Raw genomic sequence first — 17022 nt, 5'->3', positions numbered from 1 at the left:
GGCTTGAGTGGAATTAAATTCTTTTAATGGAACTTTGTGTCTATTTTAGAAAAAGCATAATGATTAGATGATTAGATGATTAGAACACAATTGATAAATAAAATATAACTCCTTCATTCTCAAGGACCTCACATGTCTTCTTTTTTACCTTTGTGTCTTAAGTCCTTGTGTGTTGTTTTAAGTAGGTACACATAGACTTAAGACACAAAAGGTAAAAGACACATGGTTCCCAATTAAAACAATATGTTGAGATTTACACTGAGAATTGCTGCTCCCACTTATGTCTCCAAACACATCTGCTCCAAGTCCAATCAATCCCCAATGGTAGTCACCTTTTTTTTTTTTTTTTTTTTTTTTTTTTTTTTTTTTCTTTTTTGGCATGCCTGTGGCATGAGGAAGTTCCTGGGCCAGAGATGGAACCCAAGCCACAGCAGCAACCTGTGCCACAGCAGTGACAATGCCAGATCCTTAACCCGCTGTGCCATCAGGGAACTCTGGTAATATTTTCCTCAATTCCAGGTGTCCCTTTAGTGTTTCTTTAGCAGACACAAGCAAACACATACATGTATTTTCCTCTTTTCTTTCTTTCTTTATGGTCACACCTGCGGCATATGGAAGTTCCCAGGCTAAGGACTGAACCAGACCTGCAGCTGCCTGCCTATGCCACAGCCGCAGCGACTCGGGATCCAAGCCGCATCTGCGACCTGCACCACAGCTCAAGGCAATACTGGATCCTTAACCCACTGAGTGACGCCAGGGATCGAACCTGCATTCTCATGGATACCAGTGGGGGCTTATTTCCACTAAGCCACATCAGGAACTGCTTTATTCTTTTTTTCTTACACAAATGTTATTTCCACTTCATGTACTCTAAAGATCTTTTTATATCTGTATGCCATGGATGTTTTTATCCTATTTTGTTTAAGTGGCTGCATGATATTCATTACATGTATGACTGCTGAACTCAGGATTTCTCACCCTTGGCACTCTGGACATTTTGGGTAGGATAGTGTTGCGTGGAATCATTCCACAGCAATAATTCCTGGAAGGTGTCCTTGGCAGTGAAGGATGCTTACTCAGCAGCACCCCTGACTTGTACCCACTAAATGCCAAGGGCGTCCGTCCCCTCCCTAGTTGTGACAGCCCAAAATGAATCAGCCCTGGCTGTGAACCCGGGGTTTAAACAACGCTCTAATGAAGAACCCTTGGGTTGCTTCTGACCTTTTGTTCTCAGGAAACATGCAGCAGTGAGTAATCTTGTACATGGTATTTTGTATGTGGGCAGGTTATGAACTACCAGCCAGGGGACTGCTGGGTTAAAAAAGAAATCCCCCCCCTTAGGGGTCTTGTCATTTTGAAGTTCCTTCAACAGTGACATTGTGAGTCTCTTTCCACAGAACAAACAAAAACATAAAGCAACATAAAGAATCGTGGAAAGGCCTGATGCCCTTCGAGGCTCAGCGGGGCAGAGTGTGGGGCTCAGAGGGCAGCCGGTGGGCCATGAGGCTGCACCTTGGCCTGGAAATAGCTTCTGTGACGAAGAGGAAGGGTAGGATTTTAGGAACTAGAACAGCATTTGCTAGCAGGGGAGCGGGCCGGGACAGAGCGGGTCTGCGCGCAGGGCGAGGTTGGGGGGCGCACGGGCCACTCACCAGGGGTGGAAGGGATCCGCGGCCTGCGCCTTGGGGACAGTCGCGGTGGTCCAGGGAGCGATGGGGGAGGAGGGCGGAGGGCAGAGTCCACGCGCGAGGCGCCTCCCGGCCGGCCGGTCTCTGTCCATCTCCCTCTCCCGCTGAAGGTTAACTGCACGTCCCATCGCATCACTTCTCCGCTTCCGCCCGGCGCCGCGTGCATTCTGGGTAAAAACCTAATTGGTCCGGATGCCCCACCAGGCCCAGGGTGGTCTCCCGGGGAAACGGGCTTTCCAGGAGATGCGGATGCATAGGCTCAACTTCTCGTCCTCCACCAGCTTCTCGCCCCTTCTGTCCCACAGTCAGGCAGGCCTGCGAAGCACCAGAGATGGCTGGATTCTGGGCCCATGTGGGCAGCGGCCCCCGGACTTGCTGGGAAGGATGGGGCATATGATGTATGTCTACAGTTCCTATCCTTGCCTTTAATTGTAGGTGGCGCTGATGGAGGTGGCAACTGCAAACAAGTAGCCACTGGAAACAGTCACATTAGTTCTGTTTCTCTAATGGTTGACATTCTTGGCACGTTATTGCAATTAACATGTCATTTCCCTCAGGCTTTGACTTTACCAAGCCCCTGGTATAGGCATTTGTGTGTGTTTTGTTGTTGTTGTTTGTAGCAAGCTTCTTACCTAGGTTCTTTTTAGGTTTATCTTCTTTCATTCTCTGTGGTTTGCGATTCTTTCCCTTGTTTCGATTGTCCCTTTGTGGGATGCTGAAAAATGACTTCGCAAGGATGTCCTGGCTCTGAGCTCCCGGGGAAGGAATTGTACAGAGAAGTTACTTTGGGGCCCTATCGGGAGAAAGGCTGGTCGGTGGCTGCTGGCCAGGCAACAGTGATCATTATAGAGTTGGTTCTGGGTTTTTGTTTTGGGGGGTTGTTTGTTGGTTTCCCGAATTGAACGCCTCTGGAAACCGCTTCAAGCTTTTCTCAGGTTATCCTCCACGTGTCAGAATGGAGAGATTCTACTCAGACCTTTACAAATGGCTAACCATACAACTTCGGAAATCAAATGTTTAATCTTTAGGGGTTTTTTTCAATGATAAAAGAGACCTGCATTTTCCAAAAACTTAAATTCTTGGGTTATAGAACATTTCATGCGAGAAAGTGATTTAAAAATACCTTAGCATTTGTTGAAGCAACATCTTCTTAATGCAGGCACAAAGATTTGGTAGGCATCCTGTGAAAGAACCTCCCTGTTTAATCTGCAAATCTGCAAAATTTTCTCTGTGAAACTGGTGACGTATATACTACATGTATATACGTCACATGTTTATTATATTCACACATATAATAAACATATACATATGCACATGTATAGTAATATGCAATCTATAATATATACACATACATATACTACATATATAATAAATGTGTGTATATTGTATATTCATATACACAATACATATACTATATATGTGTGTGTTATACATGTACATGTATACATAATATGTATGTACATATACTTTGTATACATAGACAAATAGATAACTATATATACACGTATTATGTTAGCTGTATAAATGTATATTGTGCATATATGTGTGCATTACATAGTTATCTATGTATTCATGTAGAGAGAGACTGTTATGATTTGTACATATATATCACTGTGGTTCCATTCGAATGTCAATAGACTCTATGTTCTCATGTGGCTAGAATAGTATGTATTCTCTCACAAAGCTCTCATGGTAGGTTTCAGTTTTCTACTTTTTGACTATTTCTGGAACGGTTCTTTCTGTTGCTTCTGTTCCGATTCGCCTCCACCCCAAGGCTTGCTCCCTTTGGACTGTGTCCTGGGGCTGCTGTGGTCTTTGTTGCCCTGTTTCTTGTAAAAAGAGACAAAGGAGGTGGCCATGACTCACTCAGAAAAATGATGTTAAACTGCCAAGCACTATTAATGGGAATTGAAAAAGTGTAAAAGAAAATTATATTTGGGGAGATTGTTTTGCTTAACTTTGTTAGCAGCCCCAAATTACTCTCCATTTTTCCATAGAGGGATTATTTAATCATAATAATTGAAATTTTTATTTCTAGGGCAATTTGAAGTGTTTTGTAACGGTTTCACATTGACTCATTATTATGAACCTCAGGGAGTAGAGAAACGTGGAGAAACAGTGTGTAAAGAGAGCAAGCTCCTGAGAGGCTGAGTGACAAACATAGGAGCATACAGCTATTTCAAAAATAAGACATTTAATGGAAACCACCTTGGGAGATTCATAAACACAGAAGTGTAACAAGGCTGACTTGGGTTTTAAGGATCAAAAGGGTAAAATTAATGTGTTTAAACACCCCTCAGGTTTAAAGCTGTCCTTAAATCACTTTATGTGTACTTTCTGTTCTTCGGGATGAATTAGTCATGTCAATACATAAACCACACCCCTTAGTAATCACTACTGTGCAAGCCTCAGGCTAATTATTCGGGTTCCGTCTCACTCAACTGATCTTCCAGATCTTTCTCCACATCTCTACTCAGCTCTAATTCCCTTCAACCACCCCCTGCCCAGAGCATTGCAAGGGCTCCGGGTCTGCTCTTTAAGCTCTCTGGGCATTTTTCTGGGCATTTTTCTGTACAGTCCTCGTCAACATCTACAGTGATGGGTAATTTTCTTCCCTGTCTTTCCTGCTGGAAGGTGAAGACAAAGGCTGTTCCCGACCCCCTTTTGGGCCCTTCAGCAGGAACACGGTGCGTGACTCACGGTATTGAGGACACGAAATAAAGGAACACACGACATATTTTTCCCAACTCAAATTTTCTTTTAAAAATGTCCATGGGAGAGTTCCCGTCGTGGCGCAGTGGTTAACGAATCTGCCTAGGAACCATGAGGTTGCGGGTTCAGTCCCTGGCCTTGCTCAGTGGGTTAAGGATCCAGCATTGCCATGAGCTATGGTGTAGGGTGCAGACGTGGCTCGGATCTGGCGTTGCTGTGGCTCTGGTGTAGGCCAGTGGCTACAGCTCCGATTAGACCCCTAGCCTGGGACCCTCTATATGCTTCGGGAGCAGCCCTAGAAAAGACAAAAAAAAAAAAAAAAAGTCCACGAGGGAGTTCCCATTGTGGCTTAACAGATTAAGAATCCTACTAACATCCATGAGGATGTGGGTTTGATCCCTGGCATACTCAGTGGGTTAAAGGATCCAGGGCTGCCATGAGCTGTTGTGTAGGTCGCAGATGTGATTTGGATCTGATGTGTGGCTGTGGTGTAGGCTGGCAGCTGCAGCTCCAACTAGGCCCCTAGGCTGGGAAGCTCCATATGCAACAGGTTCAGTCGTTAAAAACAAACAAACAAACAAACAAAAAACTCCATGGTTGTCTCTGAAATATTTACATGTTACACACTACCAGGACGTCCAGGTCACTTTAGTGCTGGTGATGTGGCCGTCTCCTTCTTGCTGAATTTCTGTGTTGGAAAGGAGACTGATTCAGGCAATGCCTTGTTCAGGCAGTCCACAAGCCGGTGGTGGGTAGGCAAGCAAGGGAGCTGTGTGGACATTTCAAGACAGAAACACACTTCTCTCAAATATTCAGACAATGGAGTCTGAGTATATCCAAGCTGTTGTGGGGAGATGTAGATTAAGCATGATTTGTTTCATTAGTTATTTTGTTTCTTTTTAGGGCCACACCTAGAACACACAGAAGTTCCTGGGCTGGGGGCTGAATCAGAGCTGCAACTGAGGCCTGCGCCACAGTCACAGCAACACTGGATCCAAGACCCATCTGTGACCTCCGCTGCAGTTGAGGCAACGCTAGATCCTTAACCCACTGAGCGAGGTCAGGGATTGAACCTGCATCCTCATGGATACCAGTTGGGTTCCTAACCCACTGAGCCACAGCTGGAACTCCCCTATTTGTTTAAGTTGAAGACAGCAAAAATGGACAATTTAAGATAAAATCCACCTTGGGCATTGCAATGCCTAGATTTTTTGACTTTATTTTGTTACCAAATAATCACAAAGTCTGGGTTTTGTTTTGTTTTGTTTTCCTATTAGGCAGATAGAGCTGAAGCCTTTGTTTGGGTCATCTAGATCGTTGTCTCAGCTTCCTTTTCCCGATGGGTAAATTTCAGGGGATTAGATTCACTTTCTATGACTAAGTGACGGTCATAGTGAAACCAGTTGGTCAGTCGGGGAGGGATCGGGGGAGGGGAGAACCATACAAGAGACATTTCAGGAGAAAGTGAAGGAATTGAACCATCTTCTGGAAATAATGGTTGTGAGACTGGTCTTCAGGCTATTATTGGGGGCCTCCTAACAGCAGGGTTTTCAGGGATCTCTTTGGCTCGTCAAAGCAGGTCAAGGCTCAAATCTGCATTAACAAGGTCACAGCCTGGCTGGAGGACTATTCAAGGGAAGAGCCAGGGGGCTGGGGCTTGAGGTACTTCTTGAGGGCAGACCATTGAAGATTCCCATGAAAACACACTTATTTTGGGAAGCTAGCATTTGATTGAGTCACCCATTTTGCATTTTATATCCTAGTTAAATGGAATCTAGAGTGAGTTTATGTCAAAGAAGTAATTTGGTAAATTTTCCCTGCTTTAACCTTGAGTCATGTTGCTATTTTTCCTATCAAACATTCAATTAATGATAAGACATTTGTCCTGTGCTGTTACCCTTTCAATCATTTAAAAATATACAAGCTATAATTACATAATTATTGGTTGTTAAAACATGGATGCTTAGTTCTTAAAATGTTAAACTCGATCTCAAAAGGAAGGTAGGCAACAGAAATGTATTTGTAGTATTTCAATTAGCACCATCAGAGTAAAGGAATTTCTAGTCACATTACACAAACCTCACTCTTTCTCTATTAAGGTGGAAGAATTCGAACCTGATGGAATGGCTGTTGTCAAAAAGACAACAAATAACAAGGGTTACAAGGATGTGGAGAGAAGAGAACACTTGTGCACTGTTGGTGGGAAAGCAACTCAGTACAGCCACTATAGAAAACAGTAGGAAAGTTCCTCAAAAAATTAAAAATAGAACCACCACACAATCCAGCAATTCCACTCTTGGATATACATCTGAAGAAAACGAAGACACTAATTTGAGAAGATACCTGCACCCCGATGTTCATAGCAGGATTGTTTCTCATAGCCAAGATATGGAAGCAACCTAAAATGGCCATCAACAGATGAATGAGTAAAGAAGACATGGTAGATACACACAATGGAATATTACTCAGCCATAAAAAAGAAACGTTCTTTTAACTTCTTTTATTTACAGTCATGCCCCTCTAAGTTATTTAGTTTCTAAAAAAATCAGAGTTTTGTGTACACAATGTATCTTTGACAAAACAGTTCTAAGATATCTTAAAGCTAAATGTTTGTGAGCATCTGGAATAGGTCTGGATTACTTTGTAAAAGGAATTGGTTCTGGCCTCCTCTGTTCTCCACGGTTTTTTATTTCCTAAATAATAACTCTATTTTGGAGACTTGCCAGCTTTATCTAGACAGCGCTTCTCGGGTTGTAAGGCATGTATGTGACTCCTGTGGGGATCTGGTTAAAATGCTGATTCTGATTTGATAGGTCTGGGATGGGCCCTGAGACCCTGCATATCTAACAAGTTCACTGGTGATAACTGATGCTTCTGGTTCCTGGGCTATACTTTAAGTATCAAGGACTTAGAGACATGTTTTATTTTTCAAATCTTCAGCTGCCTCAGGACTCTTTGAAAACCACCTTGCTTGGCAGAGTTGAGGTCTGCTTGTGTAAACTGGCCAGGAAATGCACTTTATAGGCAATGATTTCCCTTCCCTGGTTTTCCTACTGTGTCAAGAGTATTTATGATGAGCAATTTCCTCAGCGTTAGAAAACTTTATCATTTTTGGATAAAGGCGAACTTTAATCTCTTAAATCATCCTTCAGAAATCTGACTTTAAAACTCAAAATTCTAAAAAGAAGTCTCAGAGTTATAAAATAAAAACTCTTTAAAATAATTTAAAAATCTACCTTAAAAAGAAACTAAGGAGGTAGAAGTTGACATCTTGAATGAAACCTAGTTCTTTTAAACTTGGGAAGTGATGACAAAGAATCTTTTACCCTCAGAAACAGATACGTTTTATCCTCTGAATAATAACATCTAGCAAAAGTTTGCAACCAGAACTTGGGAATTTCTCTCTCTCTCACAGAGAGAACACTTTAAATTCAGTATAAAATAGGATCCTTTCCAAAATTTTGAGAGGGGGAGTATTACTCACTGCATCTCTTGATCTGGCCTGCTAACTCTAGGACAGTGGTAAACAAAAAGAGCCACCGTGTCCTCTTTCCTGAGTCACAAGAGAGATGTGAAGGTCTAATCAAATTTAAAATTGCATAAAGTGGTGTGAGAAGTAAGAAGTAGGAGGGGTTTTTCCACTCAGGTGCCTAGGGGTACTCTTTGTTGAAATAATGGTCAAGGGCCATGTATTAATGATGGAGCCCTCACTTGAGTTTCATCTTCACCTTGGATGTGTTGGAAGATGTCTCTACAACTGTGGGCTCTGGATCAAGGCAATCTTTGTTTTGATTATTCACTGTTTTTGTCCCGAGATAGTTTAAACAACAAACATCCTTTTTAGGGATACACTTTTTGACTTCATGAATGGAGTCGTCAGGTGGTTTGCAAAGTGTGGTCCCTGAACCTGCCGCATCAGCACCACTTGGGGACGTTGTTAGAGATGCAAATGCTCAGGCCTTGCACCAGATCGACTGCATCAGAAACTCAGGGGGCGGGGCCCAGCCATCTGCAGGTCAAGAAGCTCTCCAGCTGATTCTGATGGAGGTTTAGTTAAACTAAATCAGGTGTTCTCAACAGGGGGATTTTTATGCTCCATCCCTTCCTGGAGACTCTTAGCAAATGTCTGGAGACCTTGTTGGTTGTTTCCATTTGGGGGACGAGTGCTCCTGCCATCTAGTGGTTAGAGGTCAGAAATGCTGCTCAATTTACAAAGCATAGGACCGCCCCCACAACAAACAGCCGAACTCAGTGCCCCAGACGTCAATAGCGTCAGGCTTGAGAAATTCTACACTGAATCCTTTAGGAGGAATTTCTGGAAGGTAGGTAAATTGAGTCAACAACGAGGCAACATGGATTAGGGAATGAGCAAAAGTCTAGAATTCAGGTTCTGGCTCTACTAATTCAGAGCTGTGCAATTTACTCCAAATCTCTTAATCTCTTTGTTTCAGTGTCTCCCGAATGAGATGGAAGTAATCCCTGCCTACTGCATGGATTACTATGAGGATCAAATGGGATCGTGTGTATGAACCCACTTTGTAAACTGGCATGCTAATTAAATCGAAGGATTTTTCCCGTGGGAGGAAGACAACGACCAGAGCTGGGTGTAGGATGCTATGAAAGGTTAAAGCATCCGATTCAGCTCTCTGAAAATAACCCGGTTCTTTAATGTAAATCTGGTTTGCGTTGGAGATTTTATTCCCTTAGAGCTTCTTACATCCTTTCCTGTAACTACTTGAGCTTTTTATTTTTCCTTTCAGTCACTGCATGATATGGAAAGAGCTGGCTCCTGACTTCTGTCTGCACTATAGGTTCTCTGAGGTTAGCCTGCATCCGAATCGCCAGCTTTTTATGTCACATTAAGGTAAGAACAGCCAACATGAGAGCTACTCTTAACAAAATTGTAAGCCTAGGATTCAATACATTGTTGACTAGAGGCTGCACGATGTTATCCAGCAGATACATTTTGCGTAACTGAAACTTTATGCTTATTCCTTAGTAATTGTCTATTTTCTCCTCCCCCAGGACCTGGAAACCACCATTCTAGTCTCTGCTTCTCTGACTTTGGTTACTTTTCATACTGCCTGGGCGTGGAATCCTGCAGTATTTGTCCTGTGACTGACTCACTTCCCTTGGCCTGGTGCCCTCAACGCTCTTGATGGTGTTGCAGGTCAAGACATTGCCTGCTGTTGAAAGACTAAACCTTTCATCTGTGCATGGACAATTTAGTTTCCACATCTTGGCTGTTCACTGCAGTGAACATGGAAGTACAAAGAACTTTCTGAGATCCTGATTCCAAGGCTTTGGAATATACACCCAGACGTGGGAATGCTGGATCACATGTTAGCTGGACTTTGAATTTTTTGAATGACCTCCGCACCGTGTTCCATGGTGGCTGTGAGGCAGGAGGTGGATGGGCACAAGGATAGTATTTACAACCAGCCACCTGCCTAGCCTCCAAGGCAGGAATAACAACAGGCACAAGGCAAATAACTGGTACTTGTCTTCTGTGAACTATTAAACAAGGGTAATGGCAGGATCAGAAGAGGGGCTGAGCCCTGCTTGGACGAAAGACCAAGAGGTCACCTACTTCCCATCCTCAGGGTCAGGGAGACCCCCGGCTATACATGCACAGAGAGACCCCTCTGGGTCAGAGACGGAGGGGGTGCCAGGCCATAGTAAGTCTGGATAATCTTCCCATCATGCCTTGCTTTGGAATCCATCTTGGCCAAAATTGCACAACAGACTGGGGAGGGCCCTGGGTCCAGTCAGGTGGGAAAAAATAAAACAAGGTAATTGGCCAAAGGTAAAGACCAGGAAGAACTGCCCCACATAAGTGGTTTTAATCACCTCTCTGGCTCCCTCCTCATTCAGGGGGACCGCCCACACCCATGCGCCTTTGGGTGTGTAGGACTGCTTTGCTTCTGCCTCAGACAAATAGGCGCCCTCATGTTCCACCGTGTTTCCAACAATAAGCTTTGTGCCTGCTTTTACAGTCTTTGCCTCCTTGAAACATTCTTGCTTTCAACAGGGGGCAAGAATCAGGGCCATTCAGCTTGTAACCTCTAGCTGGTCTAGCGGCTGGGATTCCTGGTTTCACCCAAGCCGCGCAGGTTCACTTCCTGAGCAGGGAATTAAGATCTGGCTTCAAGCCACCACTCACTGCTGTCTCTCGGAAATCACCTGCCCTGTTTTATGTGCCCACCTTCAGTGGACAAAGGGTCCAGTTTCTCCACACCCTCACCAACACCAGACACCATCACCAGACCATCTGACTCCAGCCCTGATGACTTTGAAACGATCTGTGGAAGGAGAAGAATGCAGGCACCCCAGTCCTTATCGACAGCCCTGTTTTTTTTCAAGCTAAACCTATACGACCCCTTGCTGTCCCCTCTCAAGAGAGGACAGAGTTTTGAGGCATTAGCCTTCTGTGGCCTCCTTTGCTTGGCAAAACAATAAAGCTGTTCTTTCTGCTTCACCCAAAACTCTGTCTCAGGGACTTAATTGGTGCCAGCGTCCAGAGGCCATGTTTTGGCTACAAATTTAATGTCTCTTAAGTCACTGAGCTTTGAACGCGGAAGAGTCTTGGCGATCACTTACCTTCTGTGGTTTTTGTTGTGGTTGAGGACGCTGAGGTCCAACATGGTCAGGGTGCTTGTTCCTAAAACTTCTGGTTTTGTTTTTTGTCTTTATTTTTTTTAGGGCTGCTCCTGCGACATATGGAGCATCCCAGGCTAGGGGTCAAATCAGAGCCATAGCTGCCGGCCTACATCACAGCCACGCCGGATCCTTAACCCACTGAGCAAGGCCAGGTATCGAATCCACAGCCTCCTGGTTAGTAGTCAGGTTTGTTAACCACGGAGCCACAATGGGAACTGCAAAACTTCTGGTTTAAGTAAGGTGTTTTTCCACTGTTAAAGACAGGAACAATTGTTTTACTCATCTGTTATCTTCTTGATAACAGCTTTCTAGCCACAGCCGACCTCTCAGAGGAGGTGCTTATTAAAGCATAGCTTGCTGGGCTTTTTAATCCAGAGTTTCTTGCTCAATCAGTGGGGTTGGAAGGGGTCTGGGAAATTACTTTTTTTTTTTTTTTTTAAACGGAGTCCCAAAAAATACTCAGGCTGTTGGCCCGGGGCCCACACTTCGAGATCCTACCCTTCGGCTAACTGGAGACTGGTGATTAGAATTGCCGATGGCTATTGTCGCTGGCAAGTGTTGGCTCCAGGGCTTCTTTGCCAAAAGCCTCTTTGGACAGAAGGAATAGCTTTTATTTTCCTGGCAAGTGAAGCCATCCCCCTTCTTCGTTCCTTGCCTGAAAAGCTCCTTTTCTGTGGCCTTCCTCTCCCCAGTGATGTTATAACCATTTTAGCAGTCACGTCGTACTGATCATAGCTTTGGCTGGTTCTCAGTTAATTAAGCCTGCTCTCCTCTGCAGTCATAGTCAGTGACAGAGGCCTAAAGACGGGAGGTCCTACTGTCTTTTCGATAAGGAGTCATTCTGTTATTCGGTGTTCATCTTTCACTCAGCCGTACTGTACCACCTAAAAGGCAAAAACAGGAAAATGAAGGGACAGGTCTGGCCTGAGGTCCTTGGTTTTTCACAGCGTGGATCATGGACTACTTGCCTCAGAATAAACTGCGATGTTTGCTTAAAAGGCAGTTGCCTAACCACCCCCCCACCCCCCCCTCCCGCCCCCAGCAGCAAGGGGGCTCCAAAGTTAGTTGCTGTAGAAGGACCCTGGGAAGGGGCGTGCCAGGCTCTGGACACAGGGCCATCAGCGAAATGGCAGAGTAAGAGCATTCCACCACCTTCCCTTCAAAGAACACCGTGGAACCTCCACGGACCCACGGTTATTCCCCGAAACCACAGTTTACCCCAAGGTCACTCCTGGTGCTTTGCCTCCCGTGGGTTCCGACAAACGTGCGATGATCCCAGAAGGCATGTTCACTGCCTTAAGATCCTTCACGCTGGCTTCATTCGTTTGTCCCCAGTGTGACTTGTAGATTTTGACCTAACGCAAACCTGTGGAGTAAATCCCAGCACCCCATGAAGGTTCATTTCTTCACTTTACTCTTAAATCTCTGAGGTTTGAACATGGAAGAGAGTCTTGGGGATTATTTACCTTCCTTTGCTTTGCGTTGTGGTTAAGGATTTGGCATTGCCTTGAGCTGTGGTGTAGGTTGTGGACACACATTGGATCTGGTGTGGCTGTGGCTGTGGTGTAGGCTGGCAGCTGCAGCTCCAATTTGACCCCTCGCCTGGGGACATCCATATGCTGCAGGTGCAGCCAAACAACAACTACAACAACAACAGAAGACGCCACAGGTACAACTATTGGAAAAATTCAAAGATATATGGGTCTGGGATTAAGTAATTCGATTGGCTGACCTCACTGATTGTACTGGCTGGTGCTGAAATCATAAAGCTTTCATGTGGGGAAGGCTTGTTTCAGTAAGAGGAGCAAAACATGAACGAGCCTTCTTTTTTTTTTTTTTTTTTTTTTTTTAGTCTGGGTCCTAGGAGCTTACTTTTTTCTCCACTGGCCTACCAGGCTACTTTAGCATCAAACAGAAGCCAAAGGCCAGAAAGAGTCCAGGTGGCAAGTGTTTGCTTTTAACTTACAGGGAAAAAAGCAACAAGAAAAGAATTGCCTTTCTCTGCAAGAACATGGAGCAGCTGCTCTTTGAAGGAAGAATGCTGTTTCTGTCGACCATTATACAAAGTGTGCATTATGTGCAAGGCTGAAGTTCTGGAACCTTACAGAGTGTGTGTGTGTTTGTCTCTAATCAGCCTCTTGCTGAATGAGTCACCAGGGAGCTGTCATGCGGGAAAGACAGAAAGATGAATCAGATAAACCAGCTCCTTTAAAAACCTGTATTTCCACCCACAAATATGCCAGATGTGGTAATCCTCCTATCTCGAAGCTTCTCCTGGGAAGGAATTCTTGCTGTTCTTCAGTAGCACAAGGCATTAAGGTCAAGGTGGAGTTTGGAAGAGATATATATATATTTTGTCTTTTGTCCTTTTTTTTTTTTTTTTTTTAAGGGATGCACTCGAGGCACAGGGAGGTGCCCAGGCTAGAGGTCTAATGGAAGCTGTAGCCACCGGCTGATGCCACAGCCACAGTAACGCAGGATCTGAGCCACATCTGAGACCTACACCACAGCTCATGGCAACGCCGGATCCTTAACCTGCTGAGTGAGGTCAGGGATCGAACCTGCAACCTCATGGTTCCTAGTTGGATTCGTTTCTGCTGTGCCACAACGGGAACTCCTGGAAGAGGTATTTTGAGCCTGGACCGTCCATGTTTTCATGGGAGATGAGGGAGGGTTTTTGACAAAGTGAAGGAATGGAATTAAACAATGGTTCCTTGCCCCTAAAATTAGACAAATGTTACCATCCAGCAAAGGGTCTAAAATGAGTAATGATCTTGAAATCATTTTTGCTAAAAGAAGCAAACTGCCATGTTGTTGTTATTGTTCTGCCTCGCTCTCAGCCTGTGGAAGTTCCCGGCCAGTGATCGAACCCACGCCACAGTAGTGACTTGAGCCATAGCAGAGACAATGTTGGATCTTTTAACTACTGGGCCACCAGGGAACTCCAAAGCAAACTGAATTTCTTTTTTGTCTTTTTAGGCCTGCACCTGCAGCATATGGAAGTTCCCAGCCTAGGGGTTGAATTGGAGCTGTACCTGCCGGCCTGCACCACAGCCACAGCAATGCAGGATCCGAGCCGCGTCTGTGACCTACATCACAGCTCATGACCACGCTGGATCCTTAAACCACTGAGCAAGGCCAGGGATCAAACCTGTGTCCTCATGGTTACTAGTCAGATTCATTTCTGCTGGGCCACGATGGGAACTCCCAAAGCAAAATGAATTTTTAAAAAGTTTTTATATTCTCTTGTTTCATGGTATTTTGATATATGATGCTCAGTAGAAAAAATTTCCTCAAATCCAAATACAGTCTAAATTTGCTCATTATGAAAATGTTCTTCTTTTTGTTTACTGGTTTTTATTATATTATTGCGTTACCCACTGGAGATCAGTGAAACCCTACTAGTTAGATAATAAAGTTTAAATTATTTTTATCCCCTGTAAATTCGATTTTGTAATAAATTATGATATAATGTGATTCCTTTGGCAAGATAATCTCAAACGATTCAATTGCAGAAGATAAATATGTATTATATTACGTGAAATAGCAAGTAATAAATATCCTTATATTTAAAGATCTGAGTAGCTTCTAGTTACACAATTGTTAAACTGAACACCTGCAATTTAGGGCACAGTTTTGTGTGACTGTTTATTTTCCTGAAAATTGGATCCAGAGCTTTATCTCCTTCAAGAGATCTGTGAATCAAAAAAATTAAGAATTCGTGTATGAAATAACTAATATAACTTATATAGTTTACAGACTGACAGATCATATTTAGATGCCTTGAGACCTACCAGACAATGCTAACAGGAAGTGTCTGTAATTAAGAAAAATATGTTTTTCCTGCTAAAAAAACAAAAGTGCTTCGCCTAAAGTCTGTACTGTAATAAATACTTATACAATGAAAAATCTTGTTGGACATTTTCATCCTTTTTCTTTTGGCAGTTATGGTGCCCCTGTGTATTCATGTGTTGCTGATGTTCTATAGATCCTAATTTGGAGTTTTACAGCTCAAGAGTTCATGTAAAACAGGCTGGGTTTTCATCCACACATTTCGTATCTTTGAATCCACAGTTTCCTAGAAGATCCCATGGTATTTAATTGTAGTCAATAACACAGTGATAGAACTCTGAAGGATTCGTCAGAGTGTATGTGCCATTTATCTGGTTCTGTCATTCACTTTGCCAGGAATGTAAGACTGGCAAATTTCCCCTCAAAATAGGTTTTCTGGTTTTTGTTTTGTTTTTGGCTGGCCCATGGCATGCAGAAGTTTGAAGTCACCCCACAGCAGTGACCTGAGCCACAGCAGTGACAATGCTGGATTGGTCACTCACTAGGCCACCAGGGAATACCCTCAAAATAGATTTTCTTAGTACATAAACTGCATCCGTGATTTTCCTGAAAAGCACCCCCCCCACCCCCAGCAAGAGAGCTTCTTAGCAGATCTTTGCCGCATATACTGACAATTCTGACCTTCAAAAATAGTCATAAGAAAGAAAAAAAAATGCTCCATTTCAAAATACTGAAAGTCTCAGACATTTAGTTGTTCAAGATTTGAGTTCCTAGTGTATGGCTGGGCTCTGTGTTAGGCATTGTATGCTAGACTAGAGAAAATGAAAGGCCTCATGGTCCAAATAACTCACTTTATACATCAAGAAACCATGAGTCTCCTGCATGGCTCCTATGTTAGCCGAGGGAATCAGGCCTTTAACCTGCTCCCAGGCTCTGACCGATCTGGATTCACTCCCAGACACTTACGGAGCAAGGACGAGAGATCCAGGTGGTCTCTTGGTGGGTGACAGTGGCAGGGGCACCAGCAGGCCACCCCATGTTTTCTGATCGTTTGCCGTCAAACAGGACAGGCTTATTTGCCAGCCTTCTCTTCTTCAGAGTCCTGGCCCCTCAAGTGGCTACGGTGGGCTGAAACCAAGCCTCCTCCACATCACCCCAACTGTGACTCACATGAAACCACAGTAGAATACTCTGGAAGCTTAAAATACTGCCGTTTTTGAGTAGAGAGTATTGATTATAGACTTCTGGAATTCAAGCTCAATGAAAGAACATCAAAGGTCATGCATATGTAATTAGAGACCTTAGGAAGCTTATTTTGGAAAACATTGAGGCTTATTAAATGTGTACCTCACCTTTTTTTTTGGGGGGGTGTCTTTTTAGGGCCACCCTTGTGGCATATGGAAGTTCCCAGGCTAGGGGTTGAATCAGAGCTACTGCCAGCCTACACCACAGCCACAGCAACACCAGATCCGAGCTGTGACCTATACCACAGCTCATGGCATCGCTGGATCCTTAATCCACAGAGCGAGGCCAGGGATCGAACCTGCATCCTCATGGATACTATTTGGGTGCATTACCGCTGAGCCACGATGGAAACTCCTACCTCAGCTCTTTTCAAATTAAAAATTTAAGACAACTGTCTCACAAGAGAAAATACAATGTCCTCCACCGTGAGAAGGAAGGCAGCCTCTTACAGGATCGGAAAGAGCACTAGTTGGGGAATTGTTCAGGGATGGATTGAATCCACTTAGGGATTGTTCCTTCCTTGGTCCAATTGCTCCATCTACCTGAACATTAGTTTCTTCATCTGTTACCCAAGAAAATGTGGGGATGAGTAGCATTTACATCCAATGGCTCTTGTGAGTATCAAATTATCACACGGTGTTTAGAAGAAACGTGTTTAGCTCACGGTAGACTCTCAATAAATAGTCATCAGAGCTCATTACATAATCCAAATCTCACAGTTTTTCCTAGGATAAGGAAAGAAGTCTTTAAAAGTGTGCTTATATACCATAAAATCAAAACCGGAATGGTAAGGCAGACTACTAGGCTGGTACTTTAATAATATTTAAAAAGGTCATTAGGTGTAACGCATAAAAAACACGTCTTGGTAGCTTCTTAGATTAACTTCGATTTTCTGTTTTGCTTGGAACTAAGAATAGTAATTGCA

General features: G+C 43.8%; 1 long non-coding RNA gene across 3 annotated transcripts; it reads left to right on the top strand.

Moving 5' to 3' along the window:
- The first annotated feature begins 1149 nt into the window (after positions 1–1149).
- On the top strand, positions 1150–10885 carry LOC102165115 (uncharacterized). Of its 3 annotated transcripts, none has more exons than XR_014819873.1 (3): positions 1150–1247; positions 9161–9264; positions 9426–10769. It is a non-coding gene; the product is annotated as an uncharacterized LOC102165115 (long non-coding RNA). The 3 variants fall into 3 exon arrangements; XR_014819874.1 differs by lacking the exon at positions 1150–1247 and adding an exon at positions 1891–2086 and having other exon boundaries at positions 9426–10885; XR_306327.4 differs by lacking the exon at positions 1150–1247 and adding an exon at positions 8637–8722.
- The last annotated feature ends 6137 nt before the right edge of the window (positions 10886–17022 follow it).

This window comes from Sus scrofa, chromosome 11 (genome assembly GCF_054392235.1).
Source record: "Sus scrofa isolate SSC_HxYL_T2T_F1_AM1 chromosome 11, Sscrofa_HxYL_maternal_Yorkshire_Landrace_v2.0, whole genome shotgun sequence".
In the NCBI taxonomy this organism is placed as follows: Eukaryota; Metazoa; Chordata; class Mammalia; order Artiodactyla; family Suidae; genus Sus; species Sus scrofa.
This window is presented reverse-complemented; position numbering and strand designations above follow the sequence as displayed.